Raw genomic sequence first — 18,391 nt, forward strand, 5'->3', positions numbered from 1 at the left:
TTCAGTATTGGAAAATCAGGCTGCACCAGTTGTAATCCAGTTGTTTAGTTTTGATTCCGTGGCTGGATACAGTCTCCCTATAATGTAGGTGATTCTAGATCAGCTTCTTCCAACCCAAGATACTTATATTTGCAATTAGAGAAACTGAAATTAATTCTCTGTGGAGTTTCCTTTCAATCAGCTGGCTTTCTAGATCATTTAAAAAAAAACAAACAACCTATGAAACCTGAAGGGTTTCAGTTTCTTTTCTAGGCCATTTGACAAATGGATAGGAGAAAATGCTATAGACCTCCCAGATGAAACCTGGACCATGGGAATGAATCCGTATATGAACATACACAGTAATTAAACATTTTGTGCTACTGTGACTGAAATACCTGGAAGGAAAATTCAGAAGTCTTTAGAATCGTTTTATGTACCCTTGAGGAAAAATACTATTTGCTGTTTTGTAACTATCCACATGCCACACTTGCTTATAGACTAGAAAGCTTTCAAACTGTTTTTACTTAGATTTATGTAAATCTGAGATGACTATGAAGATTGACAACCACCCCCTTGTTATATCTTGTAACTGTCAACAATTTGAATGTGGTTGGTAAATAGGGAAGAACTGACAGTGGATTTAATTGTTAAATTTTAAATTTTTCAGCATCAATATTATTTCACTGAAGCTATATAAGAACTTTAGATGATTTAGACAGAAAGAATGAGGCTTTTCTCAAAGCAGTATACATTTGATCCCATCAATACACACTCAAAGATCTGAGTCAGTACTTACACAGAGGACTTCCAACACACATTTGTGAAAGAAAGTGTTGGGGATGATTTAGTAGGCGGTACTTTTCCCACAGCATTACTACTGAACCTATGGTCCAGATTGATAATAGGTGGTACTGTTCTCTTGGAAATTCTTCTTCTAGATGAGGTGTTTCACCAAGGTCTTGAGCACTTGTGATCACTGAATGCTCATGGTACTTTTATGACATTTGGGACTAAAACTGCTGAATTATAAATTATAACTCTGATAATTATATCCTCTGTTCCCAAATCCCTCTTGTAGTTTCAATTTTTTCAGCCAATAATAAAGTCAGAAAAAGTGCAGTTTGGGGGCAACTGAAACAATTTGTGAATTCAGGTCAAATCTAGCACATAGTTTTGGTCAAATTAAAAAATGAAGACAAAAATTTTGAAAAAGTCAAAGTTCACAATCACTTGTTTAATTTCCAAATGTCATTTTGTTCAATCTGACCAAAATGGTTTCCATTTTTCATTTCAATCAGAAACTGACCGTTTTTTCTTCAGATTTTTGTTTTGTTTAGTTACCACTTCTTCACTGCTCCAGGGCCAGAGCTGGGTAGATTACAGTTAGCATAGGTACAGCTACTCAAAACGTAATCACAGGGTGACATTATGACTAATCTTATTTCCACATTCAAATTCAATCAGGATGAAATTCACCCCTGTTCACAGGGCCAGCAAACAGCCAGTGCATCACATATGTGGGACTTAATCCTAAAACTATCCCTGGGAGCTAAAGTGGAACTTAAGGAGGGTATAGGCTTGTGCTGGCCCTCTGCAAAGGGTAATTTACCCATAATCCATATTTTCGATAAATAAAAGCCATGTCTTTCTGCTGACTCATAGGAAAAGCTCCATTTGGCTCAGAGTAGCTACGAATTAATGATTCTACAAATGCAGTCACTCAAGTTCAGCTACAGTCAGACTGGAGAAGTTACAATTCTACTGAACCTTTCAACAAACTTCTGACAGCATCCTAAGAAGTGGTGGTCAATGAAATAAATACAGCGAAGAAACAGTGCTGTAACTCTGCCACACAGTCCCTTCAGATCCTTGTTTTCAGCATGCATGTTTTTCTTAGCCATAGTTGAAATCATCATGACATTAGAGGAGATAAATGAGCAATGTAAGGAATATGGTAAGAGAGGATGTTTGAGAGTCTGTCAGCTGTTATAGGGATCCAAGAAAAGCAAAGCATTTTAGGTGCAAGACTGCATAATAAGCAAATAAATTCTGTTTAGGGAAGAAGGCAGGGGAGGGGGAACCATAATGACGGGGCAAAAGTTCTTGTTACTAGGTAAAAGCAGAAGGTGGTAGGGTGACCAGATGTCCCGATTTTATAGGGACAGTCCTGATTTTGGGGTCTTTTTCTTATATAGGCTCCTATTACCCCCCACCCCCTGTCCCGATTTTTCACACTTGCTGTCTGGTCACCCTAGAAGGTGGCAATGATGGGAAGAGCTATTTATACCCAGAGATCACAGTTTTATCATTATGCCTTGAGTTGCAATTGAAAGACTATATTATCAGATAGTAAACTAATGGGAGAAGACTGAGGTGGACAGGACAGATCACATGAAAAGTATATGCTGATAAAGTGGTACTAACAGTGATATGGACTGCATTTATATAAAAGCTAGATAAAATAACAGACTTCTTTCATTATACGTATTGAATTGATTGCTTAAGTATATATAGGAGAGACCTCTGAAACAATCTGTGTTCTCACACTAACACCTCTACTTAGCATACTTGTGTTATATATGTCCTATTTTATAAATCATTAGATAATTAAACAGAATGTGAAGCACAGAAACAAGAAGTTAACTTCTCTTCAAGGGTCTATATTTTGCCGCTGTCTGTTTCTGCTACTTTCATGAACATTTACCAGCAAGTGATCAGAATAGTCTACACATATTGTAACTAATATTAAATAAGGAAAGGAAAGACCCTACATTTATTCACATGCTAATAATAGACTACATAAGGCAGTGTTTTACCTTGATTCTGCATCCAAAATGCCCAATGACCTCAACAAGAATAAAGTACACTGAAAGTAGATTATGGTCCAAAGTTAAAGTGGAAATGTCATATGGACCATTGACCCAAAGGTTCAGGACATTTAAACACATAGTATCTCCAACTCCTTATCTCTTGGTGCAAACCCTCCTAATTCTCACATATTTGTTACCTAGAAATTAATGGAGCTTTTCTTAAAAGTCCATTGATATAAGAACTCTAAACTAAACCCTACTCTAAACAGGAATAAAAATGCATTTTTCATGTGGATTTTCTTTTACAATTAAACTCTTACAATGCACCTACATTAATTTATCTACAATCCAAAATTATAGTGATAGTTGGTATAATTTATAATGGCATTTGCTGCACCAGAGAGAGAGGTAGGATCTGCATAGTAACTTGCTAGTAGGAGTGAAATCCATCTTCTCACTGCTATTCAAAAACTTAAGAACGAAACAGACAGCAAACCCAAACCATCAGTTTGAGTCTCCTGATTAAAGACAGAGTCTGAGGCCATCTGCTAAATTACAATAATCTGTCAGGGTGTCACAAATCATTAGCTTGATAGTGAGAGAAGTGGACAGCCGGAGATCTTTTAATCCTGAAAACGATATTAAATAATTCTATAGTGTCATTATATCTGACCAGGTATTTCCCAGAGAATACTTGTATTTAATTAGTGAAAGGTATATGAATATTCTAAAACTACGGAGGCACTATGTCACCCTATCGAAATGCCTTTTTACAAAAGTGTGTATATTAGTAAGAAAGCATAAAGTAAAACTAAGCAGCTTACAGTTTAGCTAGTCAAGAAATTAACAACCTGGTTGGCCTGTGAAGAAATGCTGTATGTAAGTCAGCTCTGCCCAGCCCCATTTCTATTCTTTGCTTGTAAACAAAATTCAAAACAATTAAATAAGTGATATTGCATTAGCTACCTTGAATAGCTGCCCATCCATGTAATGCAAAACGTTTATAAAGCTGAAAGGTCATGCATTTCACTAGGGTTTTGCTCAGCCCTCTATTCTTACAGAAATTCAGAGTAATTGTCTAGTTTATTATGCTATAACAAAGACCTAAATGAAGATATAAAATTAAACCATAGAGTATTATCAAATTAAGACTGAACAAAATCAAGCAAGCCCAACTAAAATTATCAGAAATTAATCACTCAATTACCAGTATATCGGAAAATACTGTACATCCATTACTTTTTAAATTAAAATGGGTAGTGTTTTTATGCTGCCAGAAGTAATTTCCATATCTTTATTAGCACAAAAGATTGAGATGCTAAATAACTGGTGCAGATAAGAGGACCAGCTTTGAATTCTACTAAAAGTGCCTAAAACAATAGTAACTTGCTAGTAGGAGTGAATCCATCTTCTCACTGCTATTCAAAACCTAAGAACGAAACAGAGAGCAAACCCAAACCATCAGTTTGAGTCAGCCCTCTATTGTTTTGGAGACATTCTTAAGGATTAAATGTTGCAAATATAAGTTTTCACTCTTCAAAATATGGCTCAATATCATAGGAAAGTAAGATGCTAACTGAGTGGTTCATAAGGAAGGAAAATAATGCTACAATAGAATTGCCATCCCCAAGTGTCCAAAAATCATGAGTCAGACCCCAAAAGATAATTAGACTGTTTAATATCAGTATATTAAAAGTAAAACAAAATAGGGGTTCTCTTTGTTTTCCTCTGAGCTTTCAGGGTTTCCCCCCCCCTCAAACTTTTCTCTACAACCATGAGGCTTGAAATTTTTTTTTCCCAGTGAAGTTTAAAATGAATGTTTTTAAAATACAAGCTGAGATTCTCATGTAGTCACATAACTCCATCACCTGAGGCTTTCAGAGAAACACCAAATATTGCAAGAGTTGGTAATGTTGAAATATTTTGTAACAAACCAAATTAGTGTCATTCTGCTGATTCTCAGATAGGCACATACAATTTTACAAATGCAAAGACTTTTCCTGTACTTTTCTTAAATCAGATACAGTTGTCCATAAATAATTGAGCTGGTTTAAAAAACCCATAGCACATCTGTATGTTCAATCACACACACAATTGTTTGCTTAAAATCTCTTTCTTCAGGTGGATTAGACACTGAAATTATTCTTATGAAAACGTTATTGAATATTAAGTCTATGAACTTTTTAGCTCATAAGTCTTTTGCAAAATACAGGTGTGGAGGAAAGGGAAGGAAAATATAATACTGTAATTACTAAAGCATTATTCTATATAAAGAATGCTACTCAGTCACTTATTTGAAAAACTACGAGTAACCATCTCTAGTTTATTTAGTGGTGTCAAACTCACAATTTTACTGTGTGTCAATATTTGATGTTTTTCTTAATGTTTCCATTCAGGTGCAAGTCTGTATGCTAGAATCTCATTGTTTGCCATTTCTAAAATACTGTAATATCTAACCCCCATGATTCTGGAGAAATACCTGAAAAGAAAGTAAGTTTAACCTAAAGTGTCAGAAGCTAGAAGGCAATTTTTTAAAAAAACCCAAATGTATAATTTTTTAAAAAAATCCCATGATCTTTAAACACTTGAGGATGGCTATACTTATTAAAAATCATGAAAAAGTTACAACTTTTCCCATTTTTAAATACATAGTCTTCAGTAGGATTTCATGGATCTAACTGGGGGTAGAAATAGGCCCTGCAACTGGAATTTAATTAATTAACTACTTTAATAGAATCATAGGCCTAGTCTATGCTAGAAAATTAGGTTGGTTTAACTATGGTGGTCAGGGCTGTGAAAAATCCATGCCCTTGGGCAGTGTTAAGCCGACCTAAGCCCCTGTATAGACAAAACCAGGTGAATGGAGGAATTCTTCTGTTGACCTAGCTACATATATATGGAGATATACCATCTCAGAGCTGGAAGGGACCTTGAAAGGTCATTGAGTCCAGTCCCCTCCCTTCACTAGCAGGACCAAGTACTGTCCCTGAGAGTTTTTTTTGTTTGTTTGTTTGATTTTTTGCCCCAGATCCCTAAATGGCCCCTTCAAGGATTAAACTCACAACCCTGGGTTTAGCAGGCCAATGCTCAAACCACTGAGCTATCCGTCCCCTCAACCTCTTGGGGATGTGGATTACTTATGCCAATGGAAGAACTCCTCCTGTCAGCATAGGTAGCGTCTACAGTGAAGCACTACGCCTGCGAGCTGTGCTACTATAGCATTTTAAATGTAAACATACCCATAGAATGTAAGGCCAGAAAGGACCATCAGATCATTTAGTCTGATCACCTGCACATTACAACCACCAAACCCCACCCAGTTACCACTGCACTAAGCCCAATAACCTGGACTAGACTAACATATTCCAGTCCTCAAGAGGCTAAACTATCGTGTGCCACAGGCAGGGAAAAGCAAGGAATGAGATATATCAATGTGTGAGGCCCCTGCAATGGCAGGAAATTCATTTGATGAGATATACCCAGATGAACCTAGCAAATCTGATGATACGCGAGAAATAGGGTGAGATCCTGGCTCCACTGAAGTCAGTGGCAAAAGTCTCATGGATTTCTGTGGGTGAAATCCTATCCCATTGAATGCAGTTTTGAGTACATGTTTAAAAAAAAAAAGTGCCTAATAAATTACTGCATTACAGGTAGAAAGTGAGATTTACCTCAAGTATACCTGTAGCCTCTGTCAGAAATCCTCATTGCTTATAGACGTGATCGAGAGACTCCCTTGCTAAGACCATAATGGTATTAGGATAAAGAATGAATCTGTACTCAGATGGCCTAAGGAATATACACATAGCTGGAGAATGACACCAGATAATATCTTCATGGGTTCTTCCAAGGCCAGAGGCAGAGTACAGCATCACCTGGTTTAGTTTGCCCACTCTCTTTCTCTCAGTCTCTGAGTTCAAGAGGTTAGATGTAATTCTTTCACTTAGAACAATCTTTATCAGATCTATTACCTAAGAAGTGACATAACTGAAAAGGGGCTCGTGCCAAGATTAAGATTTGTATAATTTTTCAATGTAGGGTTTAACATGATTGTTTAAGTCCAGAAAATTAACAACGGGTCTTTGACTGGTATCTAAGAGAAAGCAAAGTAATGCTACAACTCAATGTCAATGTAAGCCTGCCTCCCTGTCAGACATCTTTCAGCTTTTCCCCCTCCTACACAGTACCCTTGACAGGTTCAAAGTAGACTGACTTTAATCTGCTATAAAATTAATGTATTATACTGGTATTTATCTATAATTACCTTATGTAGTAGAAAATTACCTATTTAGGCCCTGATCCTTTAATTTATAATGCAGATTGAAGTCAATGGGGCTCTATGTGAGGCAGCAGTTCACTCATGCATTGTAAATTGCAGGACTGGAGTCTTAGGCCATTTCTAAGAAGCATTTTCATATCCTCTGCTTGTTTAGGAATCATTATTTATCCTCTCAATTTCTCTATATTTAGCTTTTCTTTTGTTTCCTCCCGCAATATGCTATGCATAACTAATACAAATTCCCCTAATTGATCTGAAGCTCAAACTATGCTAGGTTTTCTAAGGCTCTCCCATTCTGCAAAGTGCCTTGCTTGAGCATCCTTGCATACACATGTAGCTCCACTGGGTATGTCTACATTGCAGCTGGGAGGTGTGATTCCCAGCATGGATAGACAGGCTCGTACTAGCTCATCTCAAAGCTAGTATGCTAATAAACAGCATGGATGTTGCAGCAGTGGCAAAGGCTCAGGCTAACTGCCTGAGTTTAAGCCTGTCTGATCCCTTGGGTCTGAGTTTGGGCAGCTAGCTCAAGCTGCCACCAGTGCTGCAACATACACACTGCTAGTTGCAAATCTGTCTATCGGCACTGGGACTCATACCTCCCAGCTGCAGGGTAGATGTATCGCTGAAATCAATGGGGCTCTGTGAGGGCACAGAGGTCTGCCTTAGCAAACAGTTGAAGAATTGGGGCTTAAGTCCTAAATTTGGCTGAGCTGATAAAAACTGGTTATCCTAAAAGGGGGAAAAACACACCCTACAGTTTTGTGAACTTTATTAAATTCTATTTCTAATTACTTCAACAATAGAATTGGTGTTGACTGGTGAAATTCCTACAGGTTTGGGAGTCACACAAACATCTGTAAGCTACACATTTGAGAAAAGTGAAAACACAGACCAAAGAAAAATATATGGAAAAAGGAAAAAATTAAATTATACCCATGAAAATTTAATTATGCCATGCCAGAGAAATGATCTTTTAGGGGACCTGTGAGGAGAAGAAGGTCTCTTGTTCTCTGCTAGTAAGAATTTACATTTATATAGTGCATTTTATCTGAAGAATAAATTTATATTGGAGTTAAAAATGAGGATATTAGACAAATATTTCCTCCACAAAATCCTAATATTGATCTGGGACAAATTCTGCTCTCTTTTATCCTCTTTACTTAAGCCCCAATTCAGCCAAGCATTTAAGCAAGTGCTTGATATTAAGCATGTTCTGAGACAATATATGTTCATGCAGAACACAAACACACACTTAAGCAAATGCTCAACTTTAAGTGCTTGGTTGTATCAGGGACTCAAAGACAATGACAATGTTTGCATATAACAGAGCAAAATTTGTCCCCATGTTAGCACACGCTGTTATTTTATGTGATTTTTCCATTGAATGACTAACATTAAAATAACTGGTGGTAGAAATAAAATAAAGGAATTATTATTGTATTAAAACAATTTATTAAAGGAAGAATTTTTTCGCTGACCTGAGCATATGTCTTCAATGGGAGTTTAAATTCCAAACATAACTGTGCTGCTAAGTGTTACATAATCATGAGGAAAAGAATGACAAGAAGAGTGGCCAGTGTAATCAGAAAGAGAAAATCTCAGCATAAGGGTCTGGTTGGGGGAAACCATTCTAATTTGCTAGCCTCTATTTTCAAATCCTTCCCAACCCCTAGAATGAGAGAGTTTCAAAAACAGAGAGAAGAAAATTCCCTAGCAGAAAGAGAGGGGGGAGGAGTATGGCTTTTTTAAAAAATACAACAAACAAACAAACAAAAACCCCAAGGAATAGCAGCAAGCTGTCGGTAAACAAACCAGCCAGGCAACCATATAGTCCCCTCCTCCCCAAACTGCTGTATAAGGAAATCCCATTTGGATGCTGACAAACTGATCCCTGAGACGTCAGAGAGGGACTAAATGGGTAAATTCTTCGGAGGCACAACTGAAGATAAAAATAAAAGTCACCACAACGGCAGTTACAACTAGCTGTGTGGGCCAGTTTGATGAAAGAGGGGTTTCTATGCGGACTATTTTGAATGTTTTTAGCTGCAAATGTCCTCTTAAGTTAGACTTGATTTTATCCACTGTCTTGAGCAAGACGAGTGCTAAAACTCATCCATTTAAGTAGTTTATTCAACCAGAAAGACCAAGAAAAAAAATGCTAGACTTAGATTGTACATAGACTTTAGTCACATTTTGCTCTTAAGTGTATATTGAGAGATTCCAGTTTCATAAAATAAACCAAGAAGAGTGACACAGTTTTACAATTTGTGGCAGACAAAGTGACTTACTATTGTGAATTTACTTTTCTTATAATTGACAACTTTGTGGCAACGTGGCTTGCCTGTCACCTGAGCAGTGAGGCACTACAGAAACATCTACTGATCCACCTATTGTCTATTTGAGACATTCTAGGAGGCCAGTGAGCAGAGGTGAAAGTAAGCCGGTACGACCCGGTACAGTGTACTGGCAAGAGCCAGTACACCGCGCCAGACCAGACCGCCTGGTGATTTAAAGGGCCTGGGGATCCCCGCAGCGGCCGGAGCCCCGGGCCCTTTAAATCACTCCTGAGCCCTGGGGCTCCCAGCCGCCTCTGCAGCTGGGAGGTCTGGGGTGATTTAAAGGGCCCAGGGAATTTAAAGGCCCTGCCTCTTCCGGTTGAGGCCACACCATTGCCAGTTGAGGCCACGCCCCCTGCACAGGACTCCTGAGTACTGGTAAATCCTTTAAATTACTTTCACCCCTGCCAGTGAAATTAGACTCTATGGAAATTACTGCAAAGGCATTCAAGCATTGACTTAATCTGCAAAAGTGCGGTAAGAGTTTCAAGAAAACTTCAGATATTGGGAATGTTACCAGTGTGGCACGACAAGTTATTCAAAATCCATGTGCTGGTTTAAAGATCTAGGACACAAATTTTCAAAAACTCCTAACCATTTTCAAAAGCGACTTATGCTCTTCTTAAGCCAGTTAGGAGCTTTTGAAAATGTAACCCTAGTATGCTGGCTGCATGATAAAAACTGAGCATGCTTCAAGGCAAAACAAAAATGACTGCAAAACACTGGTACTAGTGAACAAGGAATAAAACATGGCAAGAAAATGGACTGATATTCCCTGAACAGGTAGAGAAAGAACACAATAAGGGTGTGCAAGTTCATTTATTCTTCTGAGTTATTCTCTCTGTCACAGCCTTTGCCCAGGTTCTGAGTGATTCCATTGTTGGAAGGGGAACCCATAAAGAGCTACTTCAACATTTCTAATGAAAACAAGAATTAAAATGAACTCACCAATAACCTAGATGTAGCTTTACAGAGGTTGGAAGATTACGTTTAGAGTCTGCAAGGAGAAATGCAGTACATAAAGTACATCAACTATGTCTGATTTATGTAAGTAGACTCCACAAAATACAGCAAAAGTCGAAGTGGATAATTCAGTTTTGGGAAACATGGTAAAGTATGTTCTTTTCTGCAATTAGTCAACTACTATTGATGCTTCATTTCTCATCTGGCTACAAAACGTAATCTTTGCGATTTTCTAGATCACCGAAAGACTTGGATTTGTCCAGATGAATGTAACATGGATTTTTAAATGTCAAAGAGTTGTTGCCAGTCTCTGAGGAATTAATAAACCATTTTGGCAATACAGTTTAAGAGTGATGAATTCTTGTATAGACTGGCAACAGTGATGCTCCACATTATGACCATGGAAGAAAAGAACCTACTTGCCTTTGCTTCAAAGACATTAAGCAAAACAGGAAGCACAATTTGAATTGCCAAAATTGAGCTGGAAGCATTAGCAATTATTTTCATAGTCTACAGTTTTCATCTTCATTTATCTGAATAAAATTCATTCATCAGATAAATCATTGCCCTCTCAACACCATCTTTGGACCTTGCATGAGAATTCAATCTCTAGGTGCCAGAAAATGTGAAGGCTAGCTCTATCCATGCACATCTACAATATCTGGTACAGAAAGGCCACACAGGTGCCATATTGAGATTATCTTTCCTATGTGTTTAGCTGAAGCCCTCACCAGCTACTCATTCAAAATTGTAAAGAAGCCAAAACATACACATTGTATATTCATATACACATTATAACTTCATAAATAACAAAATATGCATGAGTAGACCTATTATTCTCCCAAGGTTTAGACCTGGTGTTGCACAGAAAAATCAGAAGAGCTCACATGCTATCATTCCATAAGACCACAGAGGCTGGGTCAGCTTCATGGTGGATACAGCAGTGGGGCATATGAAGGAAATTGCCCAAAGTTACATTTGATGGCCTGTGTCGTTGTGTCATTAAAAAGGCAGCAAAAACAAATGCTTGTTCCTTGAATTGAGCTATAGTATCGTATAACAGGATCCTCTCTTGCCCATCTTATCATGGCATAAGCATCCACAGCAGTATACCTATGTGGCTTTTACTGATCCTTTTGAAGGACACTTCTCATGCTTACTGACAGTAGACACAGGTCTGGGGGACTCTCTCTTCATTCACTGAATGGGCTATCCAGAAGTCGCATGAAACATTCAGCCAAGGTCGTATTCTGCCGGAAAAGACAATAAGGGCAATGGACCTCAGTTTGTATCTCAAGTTCAAAACATTTAAGCAGATGCATGGTGGGCAGCATATTAAATTAGCAGTGTACTGTTCAGCTGGTATTGGTTTGGCAGAAAGATTTATAAAAAGGCAGTATTAATTCTGTTGCCATTTCAGTTTTTTTTATATACACCGTGGTCATGAAGAAAACTCCATCACCAACACACTGCAAGCCAGACTTCATTAATGAACAGTCTGAAGCCTAGTTAATTGTTTTAAAGCCAAATATTAATGGTAACGATCATGATTTAAGATGAGAGTGATTCTCAAGCTCAACTGGAAGTTGAGTATTTTAACCTTATTTTCTGGATAGCCATCATGTAGATAGAATATATTGTGTTGCTTGGCATAGCATGAATAGGTTGATTTACCTTGCTATGCCAAAAAAGGATTTACAAAAGTTAAATAGCTATAGTTCGACAGCTGAGGGGAATGATAACAGTCTACAACTACTATGGAGTGTCTAATCATCAAAAAGGGAGGTGAATTATTTAGGGTGGTGCAAAGAGATATAAACAGATGCAATGAAATTAAATTAAAATAGATAAAATATAGGTAGAACCTTCAGAAAAACTTCTCGATAGTCAGATATGAAGGTTGTTATATAGTTTCTCAAGGGAAATTATAGAAATCCCATTGCTTGGAACTTTTAAATTTAGAGGGTGAAAGCAGATCATAGGAGAGACAATACAGAATAGAAAGGAAAATAGAGACACAATAATAATTCAGCCTCATTAAATTGCGCATCAGTATCATGGTTTGAGCATTTCCTTTTTCATTAGAGTGTGTTTTAATACTGACATCCAACCAATTATGTTCAAACTAATTCCCAGAATACTGTGGCAACATAGCTACTTTCAAAAATTCATTCAGATTAACGAACTGCATTATTATTTCATTAAAAGCTGGAGCATGCTCTTTAAGAAATATGAAAAAAATGAACAGAAAGTACACTCAAAAAGCCCCCAGCTTCCTTAATGAGCTTCTCTTTTTTCTTATTTGCAAGGAGCCTGCCTACCTTTATTTTAAAAATTCATACTACAAAGCAGTGGCACATTCTTAGCTCATAACTAATTGTAATTAAATGAACAGCACATACTGGAAGTGGGGTGGGCAATATATATATAAAATCAAGTGTCAACTAGAGGTGAAGTGACCCATATAACAAAATAAATTCATACTGGTTTCTAATAGTTGGGGTGAATTTCATATTTTGCGCACAATGTTTTGCATGGTTTTTCCCCCACAGGAAAATAAAATGAATACATTACATGTCTATCTAGGTCAAACTACTTCAGTAGCTCTGTAATGATTTAGAAAACCTTAGCCAGTGGTAACTTGTTCCTTTTTTACACTCACAAATCAAAGAGAATTTTGATTTAGCAATTAAACTGATCATAAAGTCTCATACATCAACTTTTTGTTTACTCTACCTAAAATAGGGAATCTTTGTTTTAGTTGCATTTTTCATATATTTTGAGATGCTTTCTTATCTAAAAGAAATGGTTAAAATATCAAGAACTGATTTCTTAAACTGAAAACTTCTTATAATGTTGAACCATGCTACTCAATATATTCTATAAAGGACAGGGGCATCAGATTGTCTCTATCCTTTTAATAAATGAATGTAAAACATGTAATAATTTGAGATGAAGCCATCTGATTTTTCTGTTTCTTTTAATATTTTGTTTTAAATTTGGTTGAAACCTTTTTTTTTTAAGTCTCAAACTCACCTCAGTCCACTCAATGAATTATTTCTGTCTGGAGCTGCTATTAATGGTCCTCTGTGGAGCACAGCTGAACACCAGTCCCTCAGTGGTATAAAAATATTCCACCTTTGGGATACTGTCAAAGGTAACTCTGGGGATAAAAAATATCTGCAAGAGATATGCACCTGTATTGTAAGCTACTTTTAATGATTTTTCCACATGGATCTTCTGAACATGTTGGTATAATTATTCCTTTCAGTCTCCAGAAACAAGAATCAGGACCAGGAATTAGTGCCTACCCTCCTTCATTTCTCAGGGCCTTGCTTATATCTCATCCTTTTAAAATTTATATAGATTATGTTACAATAGATTTAGATAGATAGAATCAGACATGGGCAATAGACAAATATTATAGAGAAGGATTGCCTCTTGACATACAGAGACAATAGACTCTTCATTGTTTCATTTCTGTTTTACTCCCAATCTAAAAAAAAAAAAAAATCTATGTATTAAGCAGTCTCACCAATATGAACAAATTGCATTCTACTGGTTAAAAGGTGATGATCAGGATATAGTCACAGCCAAGTTTTTTGGGAAAAAAATAATTAGGCCTGATTTTTAAAATCTCAGACATAAAGGAACTTGTGCAATTGGGTTAACAGTCACTGTGACGGTGCATACAAACTGAATATTTGTACATGCAAATAAATGCCCAATTTATCACTTGTACCCACACATACCAAAATTAATGTGAGGCCTGATATGACAATTTGGGCAATCTGTCCATACAACTTATGAATTCTGTTTGATGTTATGAAGCCGATAATATGAAAATTGCTGTTGAAATGCCTCTAGATTTGTGTATCCAACATTACTGACATGCCTTTAAACTTATCCCCCCCAGACCTGGGGCAATACTAAGAACTATCAGTACCTGCATAGCTCCTTTTGGGCAGAACAAAAAAAGTATAACTGCATCCTACAAGAAGCTAGTTCTCTCCAACTTCCCTCAGCCGGGATTTGATATTTGGGAAATAGAAAAATTTCCCAAACACAGAACAAAGAAGCCAAAGTGTTGAGTCCTTAGAAACCACAGAGGCGGAGAAGACATACAAGTCACACAGGAAGTTTTGTGCTGGAGAGGGGAAGGTGACAGACCAGCCAAGGTCAGAGAAAGTGAGCTGGGAAGAGAAGGCTCCATGTTTCAAAACACAAACCATTCACTGCACCAGAAGGATTCTGGATGCCCTAGACAACCCCGACCTTAGCCCAAAGAATGCTCTGGAGTGGTGAGGAAACACACAGGGAAATGTATGTAGTGGATTTTTCATAGATCTGTGTATTTTTCATAAGAGTAAGTAAAGATCAATGGTTTTAGAAAGTGCGAAGTGCCTGTGCATTTATGTACTACACCTACTACATACCCCTTGGAGAGAGCTATTGCAGGCCCAGAACACCCACATGGCTGGAGTTCTGGGAGATGGTATGGTTAAACTGTGGGGAGAAGAAGAGTCTGCGAGTTCAGCATTGATTCCAGGCAGTGGGTTGCATGGTCCCATCTCTAAGGAGGAGATGCTCGACACCCCAAGAGTATGGCTAGGGACCCCAAGACAGGGGCAGTGTCTTGGCAATGTTCAGGCTCCAGAGGCTTAAAACACCCAGGGATTGAGCAGCTGGATCACCTCATAGCAGTCTGGTGAGTGGCCAAGAGGGGATGCTCAATTAGAACTGACACACCTTGGTCATCTGATTTGCTGAACATCAGGGCCTTAAAGACTGCTTCTGTATGTTGATAAAGAAACTGCACAACATCAAAAGAGCCCAGGAACGATTGCAGAGTGCTATGGAAATCTACTGACAAACCTCAGCATTTTTAGGGGAAGATAACACTACTGATATATCTTCATGTTCAGAGCAATAAAAAAAACTTATCAAATGTTAATCTTCAGGCAAAATTGAGGTTATCAATGCTCAACTTGATAATGTTAAAACAAAAAATCAAGTGCGTCATTTGAACAACAAAATTGCTGACTTCATGGGCTAAAAATGTTTAGAGCTATCATATAAATGGATATACCACCTGATAAAGTGTAAAGTAGTTGAAAACTAAGAGGAAAAAAAGAATCTTGACTTAAAAGTAATGCAAGAGATACACTCAGTAAGTTAACTTCTGCCCTGAGGTAACCTGAATTTAGACTACAACTGACAGAACAAGAGGAACGAAAAGATGGCTAGATTTTTTTCCTCTTGTAGAGGAAAAGCAAAAAGGTTGGCAACATTAAATAACCAAAAATAGTTCCCTTTACGCAATAATAGTCTATGTATGTCTGAGTCAACTCAACATTGTCAAAATAACAGGCTCAATTGGAATTATTTAATCTAAGATGATCATTTAGAGATTAGTACAGCACTATACAGAATACAGAAAGAAACTGGATACTTACCACCCTTTGCTGTCAGACTAAGTGCTGGATAGATGTCTATCCTGCATCTGGAAGGGGCATACAATTTTCTTTCCTCCACTAAGTTCCCACAGCAGTATAATTATAACCTCGTTGCCAAAAATAAATATTCTCCCAGAAACATATGTTGCAATGTCATTTCTATACATTCTCAGTTTACTTGATCTATGTGAAGATGTGATTATTTACAGCTGGGGTGGACTAACAATTCTTCAAGATAATCTCTCTCAGTGGGTCCTCCTTACCCCACAATCATTCTTCCCTGTTGATTCCCCAACAGAAAACATCTACTGTAACAATCACCCCTTATTAGTTTCCCAAGTCTATATATGGTTGGGTCAGTATTATATACATATATGTTAAGGAGATGGTTTCTAAGAATATCTGGAGTTGTACAGACATGCAGGTGCCCAAGGTTGTTAAGCATAATAGATAAATTACTGAATGTTCTGTGTCTTAGAATTCAGACATATTCTTTGTTGAAGATAAAGATTCTAAAGAATAGTTAATAGATAAATGAATCCAATATACAGAAAGAACTAAAAGTATTAATATTTACTAACAGGCAAGAACACAATGAAAATGGATGTATCAAGCTACTGAATGGACAAATCAACCATACTATTTTGGTATACTAGCTGCTAGGAAATAAATCGCTCTGCTAGAGTATGGTACTTTACAATTCTCCCACTCTGTCTCTATGCAAAGATTCCTGAGTCCAATGGGAGGTGACCATTGTCCACTCGCTTCTCTCATTCTGGGTCTCCAATCTATCAACTGAGGTGCTTCTGTCCATAAAACAGATTGATGTATGGGAAGCCACTTGTCCATGGGTTGAGGACTATAAATCAACCTCATGTTCTGTTTCTTTAGGACTCTATCCCTCATCCTCTTCTTAGGCATTGTCTACACTACGAGAGTAGTTCGATTTTACTTGCATCGAATTTTTGTAATCGATATTGCAAAGTCGAACGTGTGTGTCCACACTCAGGACAGTAATTCGACTTTGTGCGTCCACACTAACGGTGAAAGCGTCGACATTCGAAGCGGTGCACTGTGGTCAGCTATCCCACAGTTCCCGCAGTCCCCTCTGCCCATTGGAATTCTGGGTGTAGCCGGCAATGCCTTCTGGGTAACAAAATGAGTCGAGGGTGCTTTTGGGAAACTGTCGTCATCCGTCCATCACTCCCGCCCTCCCTCCCTGAAAGCGCCGGCGGGAAAACAGTTCGCGCGCTTTTCCAGTCATTGACAGCGCGGACGCCACTGTACTCCGAGCATGGAGCCCGCTGCGACCATCGCTGCAGTTGTGGCCGCTCTCAACGTCTCGCAGCTTATCATAAAGGTTTCCCTGAGGCAGATGCAGAAAAGTCAGGCGAGGAGGCTACGGCACCGCGGTGATGTCCTGAAGTCTGAGAGTAGCACAGACCTGTCAGAAAGCAGGCGACCCAGCGCCGAGGACATCACAGTGGCAATGGGTCATGTTGATGCCGTGGAACGGCGATTCTGGGCACGGGAAACAAGCACTGAGTGGTGGGACCGCATAGTGCTGCAGGTCTGGGATGAATCCCAGTGGCTGCGAAACTTTCACATGCGGAAGGGAACTTTCCTGGAACTTTGTGAGTTGCTGTCCCCTGCCCTGAAGCGCAGTGACACCCGGTTGCGAGCTGCACTGAGTGTACAGAAGCGAGTGGCCATAGCCCTCTGGAAGCTTGCAACGCCAGACAGCTACCGGTCAGTCGCGAACCAGTTTGGGGTGGGCAAATCTACCGTGGGGGTTGTTGTGATGCAAGTAGCGAAGGCAATCGTTGATGTACTGCTGCCAAAGGTAGTGACCCTGGGAAACGTGGAGGCGATCATAGATGGTTTCGCAGCGATGGGATTCCCAAACTGTGGTGGGGCCATAGATGGAACTCACATCCCTATCCTGGCACCGGACCACCAGGCCACCCAGTACATTAACCGAAAGGGCTACTTTTCCATGGTGCTGCAAGCACTGGTGGACCACAGGGGACGTTTTACCAACATCTACGTGGGATGGCCGGGCAAGGTTCATGACGCTCGTGTTTTCAGGAACTCTGGTCTGTTTAGACGGCTGCAACAAGGTATTTACTTCCCGGACCACAAAATAACTGTTGGGGATGTGGAGATGCCTATAGTCATCCTCGGGGACCCAGCCTACCCGCTAATGCCCTGGCTCATGAAGCCCTATACTGGCGCCCTGGACACTGAAAAAAAACTCTTCAACTACCGGCTGAGCAAGTGCAGAATGGTGGTGGAGTGTGCTTTTGGCCGTCTCAAGGGGAGATGGAGAAGCTTACTGACTCGCTGTGATCTCAGCGAAACCAATATCCCCATTGTTATAGCAGCTTGCTGTGTGCTCCACAATCTCTGTGAGAGCAAGGGGGGAGACCTTTATGGCGGGGTGGGAGGTTGAGGAAAATAGCCCGGCTGGTGATTACTCACAGCCAGACAGCCGGGCGATTAGAAGAGACCAGCGGGAAGCGCTGTGCATCCGGGAGGCTTTGAAAGCAAAGTTCCTGAGTG

General features: G+C 39.0%; 1 protein-coding gene across 1 annotated transcript in view; it reads right to left on the reverse strand.

The window, feature by feature from the left end:
• The window catches only part of THSD7A (thrombospondin type 1 domain containing 7A), a 539,203-nt gene that overhangs the window by 323,324 nt on the left and 197,488 nt on the right, over nt 1-18,391 (reverse strand). The window lies entirely within an intron of this gene.

This window comes from Chrysemys picta, chromosome 2 (assembly GCF_011386835.1).
Source record: "Chrysemys picta bellii isolate R12L10 chromosome 2, ASM1138683v2, whole genome shotgun sequence".
NCBI classification, from domain to species: Eukaryota; Metazoa; Chordata; order Testudines; family Emydidae; genus Chrysemys; species Chrysemys picta.